At 39.0% G+C, this 25,435-nt stretch overlaps 1 protein-coding gene across 2 annotated transcripts in view; it reads right to left on the reverse strand.

Annotated features, from left to right (window-relative positions):
* Positions 1–25,435, reverse strand: part of LOC136864747 (uncharacterized protein F54F2.9) — a 112,700-nt gene that overhangs the window by 86,068 nt on the left and 1,197 nt on the right. The window lies entirely within an intron of this gene.

Genomic DNA, 25,435 nt, shown 5'->3' on the forward strand with positions numbered 1-25,435 from the left:
GAAGTAATCATCGATGTAGAAGTGATTGTCATGGGAGACCTAAATGTGCAGATTAGAAATGACAGAAATGGTACATTTGGATATGGAGAAAGAAATAGTGACAGAGATAAGCTGATTGATTTTTGTGAGAGAAATGGAATGATTGTGGGTAACACTTGGTTTAGAAAGAAGAATAGTAGAAAGATCACTAGATATGGCTGGGGGTGAAAGAAGAAAAAGAAAGTTATTGATTATTTTTTGGTTGAGAAAATAAACGGTAAACAGTTAATGGACTTAACAGCACTATCAGGGGAGGCATTTGATGGAGACCACAGATTAGTGGTAGCAAAATTGAAAATAGGTAAAATTATGAGAGTAAAAGAAATAAGACAGAAGAAAATAAAAGTATGGAAATTAAAAGATAAAAGAACTTAGGAGAAATTTCAGGAGGAATTAAAACAGCACATCCCTATATCAGAAGTAGAAAGAGTAGAAGAAGAATAGACCAAATTTAAAAACACGTTTGTAAGCTGTGCAGAGTTTGTGGCAGAACTTCGGTGAAAGTGAAGGAAAAGGAGACATCATGGTGGAATGGAAAGAAGGAAGTAAGATTAAGTAACAGGAAATTATTTATTTTTTTTTTTGCTAGGGGCTTTACGTCGCACCGACACAGATAGGTCTTATGGCGACGATGGGATGGGGAAGGCCTAGGAGTTGGAAGGAAGCGGCCGTGGCCTTAATTAAGGTACAGCCCCAGCATTTGCCTGGTGTGAAAATGGGAAACCACGGAAAACCATCTTCAGGGCTGCCGATAGTGGGATTCGAACCTACTATCTCCCGGATGCAAGCTCACAGCCGCGCGCCTCTACGCGCACGGCCAACTCGCCCGGTAACAGGAAATTAAGAGCAAGTGTAAAAAAGTGGTAAATGAGGAAAATAATATTGGGAGAGAACACACAAGAGTTGGAAAAGGATGTAAATGATGGAAAAAGGATGTTGTATGGATTGATAAAAAGTAAGAGAAAAGAATCTACATGAAACAAGTGATAGAAGAGAGTGGAAACGTAATAACAGACCCAGAGGAGATAAAGAATAGGTGGAAAGATTATATTGATAAACTCCTAAATGTGAGAAATGATGCAGAAGAGAGTGTAGTGGTAAATGAGGATGATACAGAAATGAGATTGATATTGCAATGGCAGTGGTGGAAATGGCTGTTAAACAAATGTAAACAGGAAAAGCAGCAGGGATGGATAAAATATGTGTGGAAATGATAAAAGCAGCAGAACCTATTGCTCTACATTGGTTATACAGACTGCTAAGGTGTATATGGAGGGAAAAAACAAGTACCTGATGATTGCTGTAAAGGTGCAATAATATCAGTATTTAAGAAAGGTGACAGGAAGGTACGTGACAATTATCGAGGAATAACACTGTTGTCACAAGTAGCCAAAATACTGGAGAGAATAGTAGAAAGGAGGATGAGTGGAAGGGTGGAAAGAAATTTAGAAGAAAAGCAGTATGGATTTCAACAGGGCAGGTCAACGATAGACTCTATATTTACCATGAGATTACTACTGATGGAAAAATAGTGGGTATATGGAAAAGATCTGGTGATGGTATGCCTTGAAACCCTAAAAAGGAAACAATGAGGAAGGCAGTCAAGAGAACTTTTCTTTTGCTAGGGGCTTTACGCGCACCGACACAGATAGGTCTTATGGCGACGATGGGATAGGAAAAACCTAGGAGTTGGAAGGAAGCGGCCGTGGCCTTAATTAAGGTACAGCCCCAGCATTTGCCTGGTGTGAAAATGGGAAACCACGGAAAACCATCTTCAGGGCTGCCGATAGTGGGATTCGAACCTACTATCTCCCGGATGCAAGCTCACAGCCGCGCGCCTCTATGCGCACGGCCAACTCGCCCGGTGTCAAGAGAACTAGTGAAAGCAATGTGTAAGAATGGTTCCAGTTATGTTAAGACTTCAGCGAGGAGAACACATTGGTTTAGAAACCAAACTGGACTAAGACAGTGATGTGTATTGTCTCCACTTATGTTTATAATGGTTATGGATGAAATTCTAAAGGAAACAAAGGTAAGATATGGAGGGGATATGAAAATATTGTTGTTTGCAGATGTCACAGTCAGTGTTCTCCCTAGGACCTTTTTAATGGGCACACCCTGCCATTTTTACAGACCGCCCGGCTAACATAACCTAGATATGTGGTAGTTACATAATATTAATACATATCTGAGTCATTGGGTGCTCCAAATTAAAATGTAAATACTGTCAAATTGTATATTTAATAATATTCAATAGTGTCAGCAAAATTGCATCAATGTTTAGTATGAATTTTGTATAGTGTCGTGCGCAAGCGGTGTAGGTATGGATTTAACGTGGAATTGCACACGAGCACTTGATTCTGCATGACGTTACAAACTTATGGCATGGGATGGCACTCCACAGCTACCGAGTGATAAGCCCCGGCATTGCATGATTATGAACGAGCAGTAGAACCGTAGAAATTCAAAATACTCTTATGTCTTATCCGAGATAATAACACTAAAACAGTTCGATTTAGCAGTTAATGTTTACCTGCCTGGTATTATTTTTAATGCCCCGAGGGGGATAAATTGAGATTTTATATTCATTTCTTACGTAGTATTTGCTGCATAGCTACTCATTCCTGCCGCCCGGCTGATGAACATTTCTGGGGAGATCACTGAATAGTGATTTGGGGAATCAACTATACAGAAGTGTGAATCCAACTAGAGGCTTTAAATGACAATAATGAGAAATACGGTATGAAAATCAGTGTGGAGAAGAGCAAAACAGTGGTGATGACAAGAGCAGAAAGACAAAGATAAGAAATCGTTAGTATCAGGGGACTGAACCTTGAGGTTGTTGAATACTTCAAATATTTAGGAAGTGAAATAATATTAGATGCAAGGTTGGATAAGGAGATCAGCAGAAGGGTACAAGCAGGAAATAAGTTCTACCAGAATGTAAGGAACCTGGTGTGGAACAGAGAAGTTCCTATAAAATGTAAAGAGATAATGTACAACAAGATGTACCATATCCCTATATTAACGCATGCATCAGAGATCTGGACTTTGACAGCAAGAAATGAGAGTAAAATCCAGGCCAGTGAGATGAAGTTCCTGAGGAGTATGGTAGGGAGGACAAGAAGAAACAGAATAAGGAATGTTGAGGTCAGAAAAAAGATAGGGGCAGAAAAACTGAGTCATAGGATGGTGAAGAATAAATTGAGATGGTTTGGATATGTTATGAGGAGGGAGAGATACCAAAACAAGTGTTGGAGGCTAAGATAGAAGGAAAGAAGGCAAGAGGGAAGCCTAGAGCAAGATGGATGGACTCTGTCAAGAAGAGTATAAGAAAAAGAAGAGTGGACTGGAATACACTTACTGAAAAAGAGTGGTGGAAGGAGAGGCAATAGTGGAGAAGTGCCTGGCAGGAGCTGGACAAGGAGAAATGAAAATGATGATGTTTGTAAAAACCAAGTACAGTACTTCTGCATAGTGAATGTAGTGAGTCATAAAGATTTGGAATTTGAGGCTTGTTACACTCTTTTCTCATAAAAAATTTCACAGTGCTCCAATACATCCAAGTTTTACTGCTTATTTGTAGTAGTGTCGTTTGAGGAACAGCCTGTATTTCGGTGGCTGGTCACTGTGTAGATTGGGGGAGAGGTCTCAGCTGTTGGCAAATATGCTACATGAAAACCCTTCCAAAGAAACTAAACGATGTTGATCAGAATGATGAGTAATATGTTGGTGAGATTAAATGATACATATATACTTACTAATAAAATGGTATTTTGGAAGTCAGTGGACAACTACAAGAAGCTCAGGAAATGAGTGCAGAATTTATAGGGGAATTATATCAAAATAGGTCTCAAAAAATGTGATATTTTGCAAACTGAGGTAGCTTTTTATTGAAATGTGATTAATAAAAACGGTGCACAAACTGAAAATGTAATTAAACGATGACTGTATTTCCAAAAATGAAATATTAAGAGGGCTTTCAGACCAATTAGCCTACCATACAGCCAGTACATACAGTAAAATAGCTAAACCATTACATGAGGTATTGAGGAGCATTATGATTTTCATATAAATGATACCGGTATACAAGGGAAGTGCCTATTGAAACTACAGCAGATAATAATGGTTAGATTCAAAGTTTCAGCACTCTGATTTTAAGAGTAAATAAAATTTGATAGTGTATGTTCTTGACAAGGCTAAAGGAGCCATTGCACTAATACAGGTAAGTACTACTGGGACATGAAAGAACTATGACCAGGAAGGTAGCAGTAATGGTTTTAATTAGGCTACAACCCCAAAAATTTGTTTGAAATGAAAAACCACGGAAAAGCATCTTTATAGTTCCCAACAAAGATGTTTTGAGCCTGCCATCTCAGAATGCATACTTACAGCTAGATGATACATATTGCACATGCACAGCTACCTTGTTTGTTGAAAGTATTTTGTCAATCAGATTAAGACATGCTGCAAGTGAAATGTTATTATGAAGGCTTCATGAAAGGCTTCAGAAATCATTCAAATATCTAGCATAATGTGTTTAAGAAAAAGATGAAAAAATAAATAAATTGGTGATTGGTTTGATTTGAAGAGTAAGATCCCATTTGTGAACCTGGACAACAATTAGTGGCCTAGTAAGTTGCCTTAAAAATTACAATATTCAGTTACTATGGAATAGGACTGGAAATCTTTGTTACACATATTCTGAATTGTGGACCTGCTTGTGTTCAAGTGGCTAGGACTACCCAATCCACTGATAGTCCTTAAAGGGTTATAGTGTAAATGTTTTTTTTTATTTGCACTTGGCTTCACGTCGCACCGACACAAATAGGTCTTATGGTGACGATGGTATAGGAAAGGCCTAGGAGTGTGAAGGAAGCGGCCATGACCTTAATTAAGGTACAGCCAGCATTTGCCCGGTGTGAGAATGGGAAATCACAAAAAACCATCTTCAGGGCAGCCGACAGTGGGGTTCGAACCCACTATCTCCCAGATGTAAGCTCACAGCTGCGCGCCCCTAACCGCACGGCCAACTCGCCCGGTAGTGTAAATTTCACTGTGATTGTTCGTAAGGCATGCTCAATGTTTTCAGTAAGTCTAAGACTTCCATCTGATAGGCCACAGACTCTTTGGAAACAACTTAGAGAATGAAATGTAACATGATGAGGTGCATTAGTATTGATGGGGTCTACAGAAAGAAGAAAACAGAACTGGCCGAATCAGCACTCAAAACACACAGTACATTCTTGATTACTTGCTTTGCGGATTAACGGCAGTGGTCTAGAGGGGGAAAAAACTCAAGACAAGTTCCAAACACTAAAACTAAATACACAGTATTGGCTCTGACCGTGTTGGAGTTCAGTTCAGTTTTATACGCAAGTGTCTATAGTACACAGTTCCTTGTTAGTGCTGAGCAATGTCTGAACGTGTAGTCTTAATGATATAGCAAAAACTGGAAATAGTGGTTAAGAAGGCAGTTCTACAGAGCATCTGTCTTAAATTTACGGCGTGGATGAAATAACAATGAGAAAAACAAAAAGATAAATTATGTGAGCAGTTCTTACTCATCCAGGGGTTTGCTAAAACAGAACATAATGAAGTGTATACTTGCGAAAACTGGATGAAGCTACGTTCGAATGGCTTCTATACAAACAAACAGAAAGCATTCAAATATCTAGCAAAATATGTGCCATAGATGCCCAATTTTTATTTATTTAGTTATTTAATGTCTCGAGGACTGAAGACAAATTTAATGCATCATCTGGCTGGTTAACAAGATTTAAACAACTATTAGATACTGTATTTTTTAAAGTAATATATCTTCATAGTAATTTAATGTAGCAAATTGCTTTGTCAATATCTCCTTTACCTCATTTACAAATTATCCATGGTTTCTCTACCCCAGAGTTATGCAGCTAGGCACCTGCTGAGAACAGCATAGTGTGGCCTGGGCTGGCTTGTCTAAAATACGGTTCAACAAAATGTTTATAGGAGTACAGTATAAAAAGAGACACTATAATTGCAAGAGAAACCTATATTTTTCAAATATTTGTGTTTGATTTACACTGCGCTCAATATTAGTAGACATGATTTCATTTGTCTATAAAGACACATTCAAAGAAAAGCAACACGTTACAAATTTTATGTTTCAATGTAAAATCGCTAAAAAAAGGAATGCATGGTATTATATGTTCTTCACACTTCAAATTTTATAAGACTTAGTTTTATTTATTACCAAAACGTTGCACCGACACAGCTAGGTCTTACGGTGACAATGGGATAGGAAAGGTCTAGGAGTGGGAAGGAAGGGGACTGGCCTTAATTAAGGTACAGCCCCAGCATTTGCCTGGTGTAAAAATTGGAAACCATGGAAAACCATATTCAAGGCAGCAGACAGTGGGATTCAAACCCATTATCTCCTGAATGCAAGCTGATAGCTATGAGATCGAAATCACACGGCCACTTGCTTGGTAAAATATAATCCACCTCCCATGGAGATGAAAACCCTGTGGATACCCACAACAAACATTATATTTATAGGTTCAATTGTTTCTTAGAAAAGTGTACCTGCGAGAAACTTGTACTCATGTATTCATTCCTTTTTTTTTTTTTTTTTTTTTTTTTTTTACTAACTGTACAACAACATGGGAGTTGAAGAGTACAGGCTACGATTTACTATTTCTTAGGTTGGAATGACAGAAATTTTGCTAACAAAAGTAAGATTCCTGTTATTCATTCAGCAAAACATAATACATAATTCAAAGAGTTTTATACGTAATTTTCCAGTGTTCTAGTGTTTTGTTACTTTCCCTGTTCGAGGTTCTGAAAATAGTATTTAAAACTTATCTTCAACCATTTTAATTCGATCATCCCCTACAAGAGTCTCATGTGAATAAGCATGTTTTCTTTTCTAGTGGCATTCTATATTGTATCTTTTCGATATAACAGACTGCCCACATAGTAGGTAGCCTATTTTGCATGGGCTTATGCTTGCAAAAAAAAAAAAAAATCTCTTCGCACTGACTCTCTGTAGTCAGATTCGACGAGGTCCACGTTTTATTAGTTTCTGCCTCCATTTCGAATTTGGGCACTGCTGCAGTGATCGAGACTGACTGGCAGACCTTCGCAGCCACAGACATCAACTATGTCATCACTATGGTTGAAGCACACCACTGTGATCGTCTGCCTGCCCATTTATATATGCTGTGTGCACATGGGATGAAAAGCCTAGAGTGAGCAAGAAGACTGCTCTATCCCCAAATACCATGGATAATCGAGAGTCTACTGTAACTGCATGTAAACAAGCAAGCTTGCAGTTGCACGTGTCTCTTGATATTGTGAACACAGCCATGGGACCTCCTTGGTCAGAAGTCACTGACAATCTCATATGGCTATCACCCTCACGACTGGATGTGTCACAGTAAGGGAAAATGTGATAGGTAAATAAATGCACAGGTATGTGAGTAGATTTGTTCGTTGTAAGAATTAGGACTAAGACTGTCTTAGAGTATTCATCACGTGAAAGAGGTGCTGTAAGAATCTTCAAAAGGGAAGATGGATGGTAATGAATAACAGTGTGGATAAATCAGGCAAAATCATGGTAAATCCTAAGAAATTACTAGAATACCACACATTAGAAATCTACTCAATGAAAAATTAATTTTAAAAAAATGCAAGTCAATTGCATTCTTGTCATAAATTAGCAGAAGTGGATGAAGTTCGAAGAGAAATGTAGTGGCAAGGCAGGGATGAAATGCTACACCAAGCAGCAGGATTAGTATTCAAATTGGATAATCGTGAATACAACCATATTGCACCAATCAACAGGCAAAAGAACACAAACAATTGTATTGAGATATTTTCTGATCAGTGTTACAGTCTTAAGTTTTTACAGGTATTTTGAAGATAAAGAGTGTGATCGCTCGTGCGGAATAAGAAGAATAGCAATGAGCGCAGTTTCAGACTACAAAGCAGTAACTGGCCGTGGTCACATACAATATGGCCAAGGTATGGAGAAAATTAAGAATGTTGTGAACTGTGATGACGAGGAGGCTGCTGCTGCTGGGAGTACTGTGCTGCACTACCACTTCAGCCTCCGTAAGTCCCTCTTAACATTAACAAGATCTTCCAATGGGTTACTAAGGTCCTCCTTGAAGAATATAACATCTGACATTTTCACAGGGAATATCAGTGAAGCGTGGGATGGCTAATTGCAGGGAAAAACATTTCTTAGTTGTGTTGAAATTGTCCATCCAGAGCCAAGATGAGGTCTTCCAGGAATGGTATAAATGATAACACATGATAGTAGACTTGTGGGTCTGTAGTAGAGATGTTCAATTATTTCTTCTGATATTTATTGACTCGCAGCATAGTTATTTTAACTGCAAGCTTGAACCAATTTTCATCAAATCTTGAAAAATCTGTTGGAATTCAGATATACAGTTTTCTCTGATGGCCTGCTAAGATTTTTTTCTTTTCAAGCTTGATTTCATTGAAGGCACTCACTAAGTCAATGTCATTTTTCTGCAGCGATTCGGAAAAGATGTATGTTATACTTAGCAACTTGCACAACACAAATAGAGAGACCAAGAATGATGCACTATAAATACTGTGTAAAAGGCGTGAAGCCGTGTTAGTTGTTTGCATAGTCCAACTCCAAAACAATTTGGGAGGGGGGACCCGGGGTAGGATACTACAGGCAATCAACTGCATTTATCCCGAGAATTGGGCTGCAGTGATAGTTAATGGTAGAAATGAGGTTAGTTTTTTCTGACTGTTTTCTAGTGCACAAACACTACACATTTAAGATTTCAACTGGGCTGAGTGGCTCAGACGGTGAACCGTTGGCCTTCTGACCCCAGCTTGGCAGGTTCGATCCTGGCTCAGTCCGGTGGTATTTGAAGGTGCTCAAATACGTCAGTGTCATGCCAGTAGATTTACTGGCATGTAAAAACTCCTGAAGGACAAAATTTCGACACCTCAGAATCTCCGAAAACTGTCAAAAGTAGTTAGCGGGACATAAAAACGATAATATTATTTATTTAAGATTTCAACAACAATTGGATAGAAAAAGGCAAGAACTGGAAGGGTAGTGGCTGTGGCCGAAATCAGGGCCTCTCAGGGTGCATGCACTGGTGCAATGATGACTTTGCTAGGTTGATCAGAGAGGAGATCCCCACTCCTCAGTTCTGAGCAATAGCTCTGTCTCTCACTTTCCCTACGCCTGTCTCTCTCACTCAGCCTGTTTCCCCCTTCCTCACTTGCTCTGCAGCGCTCCACCATCCGAGCTGAGGTTAGACGAGCTTAGCAGAGTCGCCCTGAGACAAAACGCTGGTCCGAGCCAAGCCGGACTGATGCACGGTGCACAGAACATCTGAGCTTCGTTTTGCATGTGTGAGATTTTGGGCGTTTGAGAGTCCCTGGCCTAAATTAACATACGTTCCCAGCACTTGCCTGGTGTAAAACTGAGAAACAATCTTCAATGCTGCCAGCGGTAGATTTCAAGCTTGGATGAATCTTATGGTTCAAAGCAGGTACAGTGGTGAAGTAATGTTTTAATCAATCAACCATTCAATGAAAGATATAAAATGGCAGGTGAGAGATACTTGGGAGAATATTTAGTAGGCCATTTGACAAATTCGAAAGACCTGGTTATAACTGAGAATTATTATTTGTTCAAACAATTGTAGGAAGATGTTTGCAATTTGGGTGAAGGTGTGCACATGAACCAGGTTTAGTGATGGGGTCGCATCAGGTTACCAGAGAGGAAGAATGAATATGAGGGAAGAGAAGCAGGAGGTAACCCTGGAAATGATGATTAGAAAAATGGAAACAAACGAAACCACAGAGATAGTTAATAGGGGATTATAAAGTCCGTTCACAAAATAATGTTCTTTATATTGACCAATTGAGAACCTCTTCTCCTTCTGTTCCATCTTCTAAGTCAGGGTCAATCAACTGCTTGTACATGTGACGTCAATTAACTTGTCACATACTCTCTGCCTGGGCAGCGAACGCAGTACCTGAGAAGTGGTGGCAAGAGGGGCAAGGGGAAACACGTCATTTGTACGGGAAGGCCTAGAGCTGCGGGTAGTACAATGCGGTATGTGTTGTACATATTTCCCTTCACATACTTCATTGTATTGTAATGCAACTTTATGGAGCAGAATAAGAGTTATACAGCAACTTTATTTCTAATACAATCTAAACTTGTTTTTTTCAGTGCATCTTTGGTAGTTGTTTTCTTCCCATAAAGATAAAAGGCTGAAGGCATACATAGCATGTTGCACTGTGATGTGCTCGGTCCAGTATACTGTACGACTACTAACACCACTCTGTATGGCACAGCACATGCCTACCACAAAGTGAGGCAATCCCTTCGTCCCACTCTACGCTCTTATGTCACACGTCAGCCAGTTGAACACTGTTCTAATCACTATGTTTATCTGGCTTTTTCTTATCTTATACTTCCGCATCAAAACTGAAGATCTGCCAAGATAGCCACTCATTGAATATCGATATCTGCTCTCCTGATGAAGCTGGGAAGCAGAAATTAGCTTGTTAGAAAAGAGTAGATGTAAAGAGAACTGGGATTGATGCGGAGAGAGTTCACTATTTGAAGACGGCATCTTAATAAGATGTCAAGATCGTCCTTGTCCCTCTTTTCATACTGATCTGTCACTGTGTTTATCCTATCATGTCTTCCTTTCCATGTTCTTATCTATCTACAGGGTCTCTCTTATAAACCCAGACTGTCCAGCGGCATTTCTACTCTCCGAAACTTAAGCAGCCATATGGGAGGCGCATGCATAGTTCTTGACCTTACAAGGAGCGTGCAAGTATTCAACATAGCATCAATAGCCAGTCTGAATCTCAGCTGTTAACATGGTGAGACAATTATCATTGCAACACCATATTTTAGTATGTAAAGTTATTTTAAGTACAAGTCAGCTCCATGGGTATGCGATGAATTTGTTCAGCAATTTCCTGGTTAAATGCCACCTTCATGAGCACAGATTCACAAAACTGTAAATAAATTTGAAACTACCAGTTCAGTGCTCAATAAAAATCATGCGTGCACACAAACAGTTTTAACAGAGGAAAATCTAGATAACATTGGTGCGAATCTTCAACGGTCACCAAATAACTTGCTCACAAAATTAGCACAAGAAGTAGGGGTTTTGGTTTCTTCTGCACACAGAGCTACAAAGCTGTTAAACATCAAATTGTACAGGTTTACACAGGCCCACTGTTTAGCAACTGTTGATCCAGCCACAAGAGTGAGATATTGTGAGTGGTATCTTGCATCACTGAATGATCGTTTATTTGACCCACAGCTTGTATTCTTTCTGGATGAGGCCTGCTTTCATCTTAATGGTCGTGTCAACAGTCATAACTCTCGCTACTGGTGTGCAGAAAATCCCAATGGTGTTTATGAAGTCCCTCGATATGAAGGATGACACTTCCAGCATCTTGCATAAGGTAATATTTCATGTAAGATTGTATACACCTTTAAAGTAGGGCAGTCACATGCGACGTAAGGTGGGCTGAGGCAGCTGCTGTAGCGCAGAGTTCAAACACCGTGTGCTCGGTCTGGGTTTATAAGAGAGAATTTTATAAATTTGTTTTATGTCACATCGATACAGATAGGTCTTACGGCGATGATGAAACAATAAATGCCTGGGAGTAGGAAGGAAGCGGCCATGGCCTTAATTAAAGTACAGCCCCAGCATTTGCTTGGTATGAAAATGGGAAACCATCTTCAGGGCTGCCTACAGTGGGATTCGAACCCACTATCTCCCAGATGCAAGCTCACAACTGTGTGCCCCTAACCGCATGGCCAGCTCGCCTGGTGGTTTATAAGAGAGACCCTGTATATAGGAATTTTTATTTTTACAAGTTGCTTTTATGTCGCACCGACACAGATAGGTCTTATGGCGACAATTGGATAGGTTCAATACAATTCTTGTCCATTTATTTCTTATAATTGCACTTCAATACAGAACAAAAATGAAATTTATGGCTCGTAATGATGGGATAGGAAACGGCTAGGAGTGGGAAGGAAGCGATCTTGGCCTTAATTATGGTACAGACCCAGCATTTGCCTGGTCTGAAAATGGGAAACCATGGGGGAAAAAAATCTTCAAGGGCTGCCGACAGTGGGGTTCGAGCCCACAATCTCCTGAATGCAAGCTCACAGCTGTGTGCCCCAACTCACTTCGTATATATAGGATTTAATTTGACACTTCTTTGTTCCATCCCACTACTTTCTCAACAAGAATGCCACTGCATTAATCTTTAAATGAATGTGGTGAGGGATTTCACTAACTTAACATACATGACATTTTGCAAATCAGAAACAAATCCACCACATATCAAATTATAATTACACTTATACCAAGAAAAAGACTGCTACTCCAAAATACACAAAGAGAAGTTCAAATTAGAAATTCATAACGTTATATAGCAGTAGTTTTTTAACTTTTCAATATTTTTTCTTTTGATATCCAGGCATGGAACTCAAGAAAATATAACCCTTTAAAAATTTGTTAAAACTTTCACTGTCCCAATTTTTATTAGGCGTTTCTCAACTGTGCAGCATGTATTTTTTAATTAAAAACACATTCCACAGCTGCATTGGATTTTGGGTGTGCCAAACAAAAACTTACCAGGTTTGCTTTTTAAAATGAACAAACACTTCAAATCATTTTATCACCGACACTTTGTTCTTTCAATTCATACTTTGACTTTTCTTTCAGAATATTTTTTTCTTACATGAAAAATCATCAAACTAGTTGTCTTTATCCACAGTAAAATTTAGTGACACTGACTTCATGAATAGGTAGCATTCCAGTATATCCCACCATGTCGCAGACTCCTTTCTCTTCAAAGTGATCAAATCCCTAGTCTGGAGAGGCTTCTAGTACTCTGAACAACATATTAGAAACAGAATGCATTTTCAAAACAAACATTTTCTTTCAGGAAAGACATTTAAAATGTGGGATATTTGTAAAAAAGTCGTGATATCGGATCCCAGCAAAAAATGGGATGAATGGGAAACCTAGTATATTGTGACACTATGATTTGTAGATTTACTCATTTACTTAAAATGTTTTATCTAAAAACCATGTTTCTCTAGTAATTAAAGTAGTGTGTGTTTACTGTCCCTTCATTTCTTATAAACATAAGGAGATGTCAGAGTGCCAAAATTTTGCTTGATAAATGGGTTCTATAACATGTCAATTAATATGCCAACTGAATGCACAGAGATTCAACATATCAATTTTGAGTGTAAAAGGTGAGAATCTAGCAAACTGTGCTATGCAACAAGTCTCTGACTCTGCAAATGGCCCGATATAACAGTAAGTCGATATCATCATGGCCTCGATGTGACGTAAGTGTCCGATAAAAAAATGGTGCTAGCATCTGGTTTTGTAGAATATACTACACCCACTGTAATAGCTGAAGTATTACTGTCTCATAAAGTCACTTTGCAAAGAATTAGAAAAAACATGTTTGTCAGAAAAGTGAAGCAGTAACCAGTAAGAGAAAATGTTTCCAGAATAAGGAATGCTGTCTTAATTAAGAGATACCATATGATCATTGACATGATATAGGCTTTTGGGCTTATACTGTGTCAAGAAAATTCTTTACATTTCGCAGAGAACTTTGCTCTGCGTCATCAGAAGAAAATCTCGACTGTTCAAGAGGAAGGCTTCTCAAGGAATGAGGTTTTAATTTAGACGTTATAATAGAAGTGGAAGTGGTACGTTCATTCATTACCAGATGGCCCAATGGATGCCGTACAGCGCTAGCGTTTGAAGTGGAAGCTGACCGAACCATCAGAATCAGTCTGAGAGGGAGTCACGTAACAACAGGTGTACACACATATGAAAGTATGACATAGATACAAGACCGGAATGAGACGTCTGGCGATGAGGAAGTACGAATTTGGAAAACACCAAAATGAAATAACAATAGTGAAGGGACAGGGGAGGGGAACTACCTACGTAAAACCTTAATAGCTGGCAACCATGTATTGCTTAATTGATAGCCAGTGTCCCTGTTGAAATTGTTAGGATTTCTACGTACTTCCACAGCTTCCCGTATAATCCGGGACCTGTAGTGTCTAGTGTGGGTAAGAGCTCAGGCATCTTGAAACACAACATCATGACCCGACGACAGAGCGTGCTCAGCTATTGCTGATTTGTCTGGCTGGTTGAGATGAATATTTTATTCATGTTCCTTGATAAGAGTACCAATGGACCAGCATGTTTGGCCAATGTATACCTTGCTGCAAGTACAGGGAATTTCATATACCCCAGGATGTAAAAGTGGGGACAATTTGTCCCTTGTTTTACCTAGACTGTGAGCCATTTTAGTGAAGGTGTCAAACGCGGTTTTTATAATGTGTTTGCAGAGGACCTTGACAATTCGATCTGTGGTGTTGTGATGTAAGGCAGGTAGGCAGTTCCCTTCTGTGAGCTTTGCTTGGCCGTGAAAGCATCAATGGCAATCATATGATCATATTTTACTTGCCACCATCGATATATCAATTAACTTTTAGAACACTATTGACAAAATATTCCATCACTATTGGCAAATTTGTTAAGGTATAGATGGTTCTTGTGGCAATATTATCAGCATGTTAGACTTAATGAGACATCTCACGACAGACTTTAGAAATATAAATACTCTCTAGTATGTCAACACGGCTAATAGCTAAGCATATATTTGCTCAAGTAAAATACTATTTCAATATTTTAATATTTATTTATTATAATTTGCTTTACATCACACTGCCACAGATACTGTAGGTCTTATGGTGACTAAGGAATAAGGAAGGGCTAGGAGTGGGAAGGAAGCAGCCACAGCCTTTGGTTCATGCGCCCATGAACGTATGATTTACTGGCAATTCTCACTATTTTCGGTACTTTTCTACTTGTTTGAATTTAAGTTTGATGTTGCGCTTACCTTTAATTATGTTACGTCTAGTTATTTTTCGTTGATTTATAACAAGTTCCCCTTGGCGTGCAATCATGTCACAGGTCATACGAACACTGTTTGCTTATTTTCTTCCTCTCGCTTCGCTAACTTACGTCATTTTTACGTCGCCTGTTGATTGGTCACATTACCTTCACATGACTGCTTGCGTCACCGGTAACTTGTCTCCTTCTGGTACCGAGAATGTATTCTTCCACGTCTTTATATTTTTTCATTGGTTATTTCTGTTTTTTTCCCTTGCCTTTATTATATTATTAATTGTGTGGAAATTATGAGTATTCTTTCTGGACTTCTCTTTTTTCATTATTTTGTATTTTATGATAAGGTTTCTCACGTACTTTTTAGTAATTACTACTGTTAGTCTTGCAGCACTACTTTTTGTTGAATCAGGAATCTTCTACAGTGCTTCTTAAGGACTGCCACTCAACATGTTCAACTGGACTTCGCACCTGGACTCCGCTCCAGGACTCGACTTGAGGACTCGGCTTCTCACATTGCTTCGGGCAGCTCACTAGAATTGCCAATTCTCAGCAACGTCCATGCGGACTACGCATCCAGCCTGTTAGCCTCACCGCGTGTTTAGAAGCGGCATTTCTCACGACGTGTATTCACTTCGCCCTGCTTGGGGCTGTTGACATGGGCTTGCCCTCTTGTATAAACGAAAGTATGTCAAGCTGAGTACCTTCTACTCCGCACCGGCTGGCCTGTTCAGCAATTCTATTTTATTAAATTTCATTAATGCCAGCCTGGAGTTAGCATTCTGCTTTACTTTTATGAACATTTTAAATCTACGTTTGTCAGCATGTCTGATTTTGAAGATGACATTTTCTACTGAACTGGTTTGCCTAAAAGGATTTGTCTTTTACACTGCAGTGTTGGACTATTAATCTGAAAGCTTAATGTTTTCATTATTTTTAATTTTATCTCCCCGGTGGAGAATTTAATGCTGCAAGTCTGCCTCAAGTTCGTTGTTAAATTTCCAGTCCTTTTCAATCTATTGTTAAAGCAACCCTTTTTTTTTTCTATTTAGCTTCGTCATTTGATGTTTTTGAATATTCACTTATTACTCTGTTAAATTTCAATACTGGTTTGGCTTGTGCCAGCCTTCCACATTAATGTAAATTTCAGATATTCTGAATTTTGTCAGTTTCAATTTATATTCACTATTATGTGCACAGCCGGTGGTCAGTTCGGCTCAAGGCTAGGTGTACGTTACTTGAATTTTGAATTTAATCATTGATCAAATTATTCAAATTATTTATTGTTGTTTTTTTTTCTAAAGATTATAATAAATGTTGTTGACTGCTGATCCTTTATCTTTCATTATCGTAAAACTGGGAATTACTCTTTGTCCTTTCCTGGTTTTACCAGCCTTAATTAAGGTATGGCTGACAGTGGGGTTCGAACCTACTATCTCCCGAATAAAAGCTGATAGCTACATGACCCAAACCCGAACTGAACTACTCCTTAAATCAGAATTGGAAGATGACTTTGGCAATATTCCCGGTGATTTAAGCACGATTCTGCATGTGGTGTCCTTAGAATACTACACGCTTCAAAATTATTAAAAGTCACGGAAACTATTACATAAAGGTAACAGACATACGTGTGCCAAAGGTAACTCAATGTATTATTTATACAGATATACATAATACAGTAGTTAAAAGGTGGATGGGTTGATTTGACCAAAGCCATGATGAGACACACTGTTGCTATAATAATTCAAAGTGGAATAGTCAGTTCATCTAAAAATACTTAGCACTTTGCTAAGAATCAAGTGCCATAGGAACAGGATTCCCTGAGATCCAGATTCCATGTAAAACTGGAGATTCTGAAGCTATAATCACGATATCAACAGTCACATGAAACTATATGCTCACTTCTTTCCTTTTGAAAAAGATGAACATTTAAAATGAATAAAAATTACTTTCTGGAATGGTGAAAGTAAGAATTAACAACGAATAATAAGGACTATGCTACAATTTATACACTAATTCAGTTACACCATTGGAGCATTTTCAACTGATTATTTTTGTCTATCCTCAACAAATGGCTCTCAGAACAGGAACACATGATGTCATACGCCCCACAGAACATTACTAGTTTAAAGACAGTTTTGGATGTGGTCATGTGATCTGAACTGAGTCTGTTCATTGAGAATGTTGGTACATTGATATACAGAGTGTGTGTTTATTTCACATTGCTCTAGAGCAGGGCTGGCCACAACGAGGCTCGCGAGCTGCATGCGGCTCTTGAGTCTGTCTCTTGACACCAACGATATAATTAATGGAATCTAACAACATCTCGCGGCCGGCGGCTGTCAGTAGCAGCAATGTGCAGCTTAACGTTATTAGCGCTGTAAGACATTGGTGAGAGATGGGAGGTGAAAATAGTTGATAATGATGCTTGCTGTTTAAAGGGGCCTGACATCTAGGTCATCAGCCCGGTGAAAATAGTTCCAGGACCTTCCGTTAGATAGTGCTTTGAGCGGGAAAGTGTGTCAGTGAGTCAGTATCATGAGGTGAAGCCAGTCGCGTTCACATATAGGCAGTAGCGAGTGTCGATAATTTCTTTCTTTTTCTTTTTTATTTTGCTAGGGGCTTTACGTCGCACCGACACAGGTAGGTCTTATGGCGACGATAGGATAGGAAAGGCCTAGGGGTTGGAAGGAAGCGGCCGTGGCCTTAATTAAGGTACAGCCCCAGCATTTGCCTGGTGTGAAAATGGGAAACCACGGAAAACCATCTTCGGGGCTGCCGATAGTGGGATTCGAACCTACTATCTCCCGGATGCAAGCTCACAGCCGCGCGCCTCTACGCGCACGGCCAACTCGCCCGGTCCGATAATTTTCTGTGTGCTGTTTCAGTACAGTTGTGGCCTGGTGTCCGAACAGTTGTGATGCTGTCTAAGAAGCATAAATATGAAGAGGAGAATCGAGGTTTTAATACCGACTGGGAGGAAGAATTTGTTTTTTTAGAATGAAATGGTAAGCCAATGTGTCTTTTGTGTCAAATAACATTGTCAAAGTTCAAGGCCAGTAATCTAAAACGCCATCGTGACACTAACCACAGTGGTTTCAACAAAGATTTTCCTGTTGGCTCTCAGTGAAGGAAAACCAAACTGAAATCACTAAAGGAAAAACTCCAAGGTCAGAGTAGGGTTATGTCAATTTTTACCAAGGAAGCAGATATGACAACAGAAGCTGGCTTCATCTTGGCTTTTAATATTCCAAAAGCAAAAAGGCCTTACACAGGAGAACATGGCACAGTTATTTCTGTTTTAGAACCCGAAAATAAGAAACTGCAGAAACTGATCAACGAAACGCCTGCTGCTAGACACACAATAGAGAGGCAAGTTTCTGTTATTAGTGTGGATAATTTTAATATTTTACAAAGAAATCTAAGCAAGTGCTCAGCAGTAAGTCTGGCTCTGGCCGAGTCTACTGATATCAAAGATAAACCACAACTAGCCATATTTGTGAGGTATGGGTCAAGGGACTTGCATGTGGTGGAAGAACTTTTAGACCTGGTTACTTTGAAGGATACTACTTGTGGTTGTGACATTAAAGAAGCCCTGAATAGTGTTTTACGGAAAAACTCAGTGCCTATCGGTAATATTATCAGCATTGCTACCGATGGTGCACCATCTATGGTTGGCATGAAACAAGAGCTTATTGGGCTTTTAAATGCTGACACATCAGTTCCTGATTTCCTACCTGTACTTTGCATTATTCACAGAGAACATTTAGCAGCAAAATATTTTCAGTACCCGCATATTATGCAAGTAGTTCTAAAAATTGTGAACTCTATTTGCTCATGTGCCAATACATGCCGACAGTTCAAATTTTTATAGACGATATGAACAATGACGAGCTTGCTGATGATGTATTTTGGTACTGCTTAGTAAGGCGGGTACCTGTAAGCAATGTTCTTGGCATATTTTCTGAATTACTTGATCCAATCAAACAGTTTATGGAAGAAAAAGGAAAATCATTTTCTGAACTTAATGACCCCCAGTGGTTGTTAGATTTGGCTTTTTTTTTTTTTTGTTTGTTTGACAGATGTGGTCCACCATTTAACAACACTAAACATAACTTTACAAGGAAAAGAAAACTTACTTCTGATTTGGCTCAGACTGTACTTAGCTTTCATAGCAAGTTAAAGCATACTGGGAAAGACCTTCAGACTAAACCATTTTTTTCACTTCAAATGTTTGAAGAAAATTACTGAAAGCCTTCCTGACGTTCAGGTGGAAACTGAAGATTACATGAGTAAAATGTCTGGCCTTGCTGAAGAAATCAATGGCAGATTTAATGACTTGAGTTCACTTAAAACTTAATTTTAATTCCTAGAAAATCCTTTTGCTGTTGATGTTGTGGGCAATGGCTGTCCTGTTTCATCACCAATAACAAAGGATACAGTAGCTGTAGAGTTGGAGCTACTAGAACTGCAAGAGGACAGAGTACTAAAAGAACTCAAAGAAGTGGCGTTTCTACCACAGAATTTTGGAAGAATGTTGCAGAAGGAAAATATCCACTAACAAAAGAGCGTCCCAATCTCAATCTTTGGGACTACTTATGTGTATGAATCAATGCACTCAACGCTTAAATGTATTAAATCTAAATGTCGATCTGAAGTAACTAATGAACATTTAAGTGAACTTGTGCGAACTGAGCTTACCAATTATCAGCCGGATTTCAAAAAACTAACAGAAAAATGAACACTCGAAAAAAGCACTTCTCAGAAGTAAAATCTCATTCCTTGGTGTGTACCTGAACAATAATGTTCCGTGTAGTGTAGAAAATAAATGTTCCTTCATTTGTTGTAAAATGAAAAACCTGTCTTCATTTTATGAACCATTTTCTAAACTTGCTCGCAATTTTGTCTCCTAATTCTGCGGCTCTCAGAATTAAGGTTAGTGGCCATCCCTGCTCTAGAGTATTAAGGCTGTGTCCCCAAGGGCTGATCAGTGGCCATCATTCTGACAGATATTGTCGTCTAACCCCTTGACTGCCACAACAAGTGTTTTTAGTTTAAATTCCAATGATTTGGGGTGGGATTTTTAATAAGACCAACATGTAGTGGTAGGAAGGATATCTAGCCACCTGGCAAAGTTTCAAATTAGGCCCGAGTGTACTGTTTACCCCGTGCAAAAATAGGTAGATGTGATGATGAAAATAACTCTACGGAGTTGCCTAGTGTTTTAAATGAATGGGACGAAAACATTCTTGTCTTCTTGGCCTATTTGCCTATTACCTGAACGGAAAATTGATGTAGGCCTAGTTTTACGGTGAGATGCCCTTCCTGGTGCCAACACTATGTGGAGGGATGTATTCACTATTTTGAGTCTCTATGATGGTTGGTAGTGCGATACGCTGCATGTATATAAAGAGGTGCATATTAAGACAAGCAAAACAGCCAGTCCTCACCAACCAGCGGAATTAATCAGACATGGTTAATATCCCCGGCCTCGCCAGGAATGAAAACTGGGACCCTCTGAACCTAACATTGGCATGCTGATCATTCAGCCAATGACTAAGAAAAATTGATAAGTACCAAACAAGTAGTTTTGAGCACACTGTAAAAATTGCTTCCCAAATTTGTTTATTTATTTAGTCGAGATGAGTGGCTCAGCTGGTTGAGGCGCTGGCCTTCTGACCCCATCTTGGCAGGTTCGATCCTGATTTAGTCCGGTGATATTCAAAGGTGCTCAAATACGACAGCCCCGTGTTGGGAGATTTATTGGCACGTAAAAGAACTCCTCTGGGACTAAATTCCGGCACCTCACATCTCCGAAAACCGTAAAAATGTAGTTAGTGGGACGTAAAGCCAATAATATTATTATTATTAATTATTAATTCAGAACAAAACGTGGTATGAGTATAAAAAGTACATAACCTAGTATACAGAAACTTGCATTTATTTGCATTTAGGAATATCTACGATATTCATTATTTATAGAAATGTTTTACATCAAATAGTGTACCATATAGTAATCATCGTAATTTATAATCTTCATTTCCGTATTGACAATTGCACAATTAAAAATAGGAGAGGAATTTCCACCAATCAATACTTATTTATTGTATATATTAAACTACAGGACCGGTTTCAACCTCATATTCAAGGTCATCTTCAGCTGAACCATACTGATCTAGATCAGTACACCAATCCAAATTACAACATAAATGAAATCACAGAAAAAACTAACATCATCTTCAATACAGTTATCCCCGCCCTAAAAAACCCTTACCTTAAGTTAATAGATAAACAGAACGCAACACGCAACAGAAAAACACCAAACAACACTCCCAGCTCCATCCCTACCCCCACAACAACAACTCTCCCTACCCCTCCTTCCCTTCCCCTCACAGCAGCTAGTATAAGCCCAAGAAGAACACGAAGTAGTACATTACAAGCTCGCATGTCAAACACAACTCAGCTACACCAACAACAGTAAGTACATATTCCAATTCACACACATAACCCTTAGACATTCCTCCACACAATATCACTTATAACTCAATCTTATCTTCCACAGATAAACATAACATCATTGCACAGCTACAAATGGGAAAGGAGCCTCTACTTTGAAACCAATGTCATCCAAATTTACGGACGCCAAAAAGACAACATGAATTGGTTCTAATAAAAGGGCAACACACACAGCAGAGCTGAACATATTTTACTTGAATTTCATCCATACATTTGGCACCTTTTTTTAAAATTGAAAGTGTTTTATCTCACATACGCACAGGAAGACAAAACTTTTATCCATGCAATTTTACAAACTCCAAGAATAGCAGCTGAAGTGTACAACTGTGAATAAGACTTAAATACGGAAGTTAGTCGATGTATTGACCACCAAGCAAGAACGAATGTTCATATGCATGAAGTGTTTTTATATATTGTTTTTATATTGTACATATATATAAGTTAGTTTAGGAAAAGACGTGTTTTATACACTAGTTTTAAGACCTTCAACATTTTAGACATACAGTTGCAATATTGTACAGAATGACATATACGCCAGTTCACGCTAAGACGTACCCCATTTGTATGTGACTAAATGTACATCATCATATGGCATTCCTTCAACACCACAATCTTAATCAAAGCTTCATTATATAAATATGTATGTATGGTTCAGCTGAAGATGACCTTGAATATGAGGTCAAAACCGGTCCTGTAGTTTAATATATACAATAAATAAGTATTGATTGGTGGAAATTCCTCTCCTATTTTTAATTATATAGTAATCATGTTATAATACTGAATACCCAGTAAGTTGGCCACATGGTTTGGATCACGTAGCTGTGAGCTTGCATTCGGGATGTGAAGGGTTCGAACCCCCCTGTGGGCAGCCGAGAAGAAGGTTTTCTGACAAGCAAAACAGCCAGTCCTCAAACCAGCCCTAAGAAAGTGGAAATAATTTCCTTGCATTCACAAGATATTTTCCTCAAATTAGGCTAATATGTAAGCTGACAATTATATTAGTATTACGAGGTGTGCTTTTTAAGTAAGGTACGTTTGAAAATAAGTACACAACGAAAGGTTATTTCAAAAAAGTAAATTTATTTTCAGAAAGTACATACTTCACTCTATTTCTCGACATAGTTGCCAAGTTTGTTCAAACACTTATCATATTTTGTAACCAATTTTAAAATACCCTCTTCATAGAAACTTGCCGCATGTTCCGATAACCAAGAGTTCACTGCCGTTTTCACGTCGTCGTCATCATTGAAATGGTTGCCACTGAGGTGATGTTTGAGGTGGAGGAACAGATGGTAATCGCTCGGCGCAAGATCAGGAGTGTAGGTTGGGTGGTCGAAAACTTCCCAGCCAAAACTGTCCAATAAATTGCAGGTCTGACCTACAGTGTGAGGTCTTGCATTGTCATGGAGAAGGACAATTCCCTTTGTCAGTAAGCCGTGTCTTTTGTTTCGAATTGCTCTGCGTAGTTTTCTCAGAGTTTGGCACTATGCTTCTGCATTGATAGTGGTTCCTCGTTGCATGAAGTCGACCAACAAAACACCATGCCTATCCCAAAACACCTACACCATGATTTGACGCTGGGACAGAGTCTGTTTGGCCTTCACCTTTACAGGCGAGTGTGTGTGTCTCCATTCCATGCTCTGTTGCTTTGATTCGGGCGTGGTATGCGAAACCCATGTTTCGTCTCCAGTTACGATCTGACTCAAGAAGCTGTCACCTTCTTCGTCATAGCGAGTCAAGAACTTCATAGCAAACTCAAATCTTTGGTTTTTGTGGTCCTCTGTTAGGAGTTTCGGGACCCAACGGGAGCATAGTTTCCTAAACTTTAGGTGTTCAGAAACAATGCTGTAAAGCACTAATCTCGACACGTCAGGAAATTTGTTTGAGAGACCTGTTATTGTGAAGCGCCTGTTCTCACAAATCTTCACTTCAACTGAAGCCAACAAATCGTCTGTAATCAGAGAAGGGCGACCGGAGCAGTCCTCATCATGGACGTTGTCACGGCCATTTTTTAATTGTCGTACCCACTTACGCACTTTGCTTTCACTCATAACAGTATCACTGTACACTTCGCAAATCTGTCGATGAATTTCTGCAGCAGACAGGTTCCTTGCTGACAACAACCGTATCACTGACCGAACCTCACATGCGGCGGGCGAGTTGATAGTCTTAAACATTTTGAAAGCACAGAACAGAACCGTACAGGTTAGCTACAGAGCTGAAACTGAGCACAGTTGTTCCCGAGGCATGCCGGTACACGACGCACGTGCTCGTTGCAATATGCGCGCGAACTACTAGCGTCTACAACAAAATGGACCTTACTTAAAAACACGCTTTGTACTATTCTGTTTCTGAGTTGTAAGCACCTTTAGTGTTATGCCAAGGGTACTGTACTCAAGCACACACTCGACTGACGGACACTGAATGCATACAGTCATCATCTATTAGCCATACTAGAGTCACCAGGCTGTACCTTAGTTAAGGCCATGGCCAATTCCTATCACATCATCTCAGTAAGACCTGTCTGTGTTAGCGTGACGTAAAACAAATAGCACAAAGGAAACAAGAAAGTTGTACTGAATCACATACCTCCACAGTCTAAAACCACTGGTATGCAGAGACAAAGAGTTCATTTAGTATATGTTATTTGTGTTTAGTGTCTCAGGTGAGCTTTCTAAAAATCCCTACAGTTCACTCCCATTCCTCTTCTTCCCTGCACCTCTTCTCAACTACACGAGTTGTTGGCTTCATTTAGCAAAATGCTGCAGTATACACTTCATACATTCCAATACATTTTGCAGTTTCTTTCTTGTCAACTCATCTTCCATTATGTTAATGTTTCCTACTTTTCACTCCCTTAACATGTTCCTCATTGCTTGCATCCTCTTCTAGTTCTAACCCTAAAAACAATAGGTTCATTTCAGTCATCAAGTAGATTCTCAGTTTTCCACCTGCAACGTAAAACACTATATACACCACACACCTGCGTCGTCTCAAAATCTGTATAATTTACTATACCTTCACTGTTTACGTTATCTTCTGTGGGAACAAATGTTAAAATTTACATCAACAAAACTGTTATCAGAGGACGTGTAAGAACAGGTTCCTTCGCACACCATTACTGTCGCCTGCCAAGTTTTACTTCAAATTAATAATAATCATCACAATATTCAAGGCTGTTACCACTATCTACTTTGAGTTGCCAATGTAAGTTTGACTGATAGGCCCTACTAGAGTCACCTAGTGTGCATAACCCAAAATTCATGAAAAGGATGCATACCATCTTTTACTCTCTAACCTATCATAATATTGAAAATTTAATCCATTTTAAAGTACCCAGAGAATACCCCTTCATTTCAAAATTTATGTCAGATAAAAAGCTACTTCAAGAAACAGTACTGTGTGTTGCAAAATGTTCAGAGAATTGCTGTTGGTCTTATTTAATATTCAGCTGGACTTCACAACTCAATGACAGTGCCACTGCTCAAAAATGACTGTCAATAAGGATTTAGTCTTGTCCCTGGGAAAATTAAGTGGGGTTAGGTCAAGCGACCAACTTTCACAGTTCCTGACAAAAATAATGTAATCAAATCAAACTCTACGAAGACTTTATGCCCTAAGGAAATGGAAGTAATTTCCTTGCATTCACAGGATATTTTCCTCAAATTACGCTAATATGTAAGCTGTCAATTATATTAGTATTACTGTTCTGTTTCTGAGTTGGAAGCACCATTAGTGTTATACTAAGGGTACTGTAATCAAGCACACGCACGACTGACAGACATTGAATGCATACAGTCATCACGCACAAGTTGCAAACTGAAACACGAATATCTCAACGTCACAAAAATTAATATTAAACTTATGTTAAATGACATATGATTCTAAACATACGAAAA

Source organism: Anabrus simplex, chromosome 2 (assembly GCF_040414725.1).
Source record: "Anabrus simplex isolate iqAnaSimp1 chromosome 2, ASM4041472v1, whole genome shotgun sequence".
Taxonomy (NCBI): domain Eukaryota; kingdom Metazoa; phylum Arthropoda; class Insecta; order Orthoptera; family Tettigoniidae; genus Anabrus; species Anabrus simplex.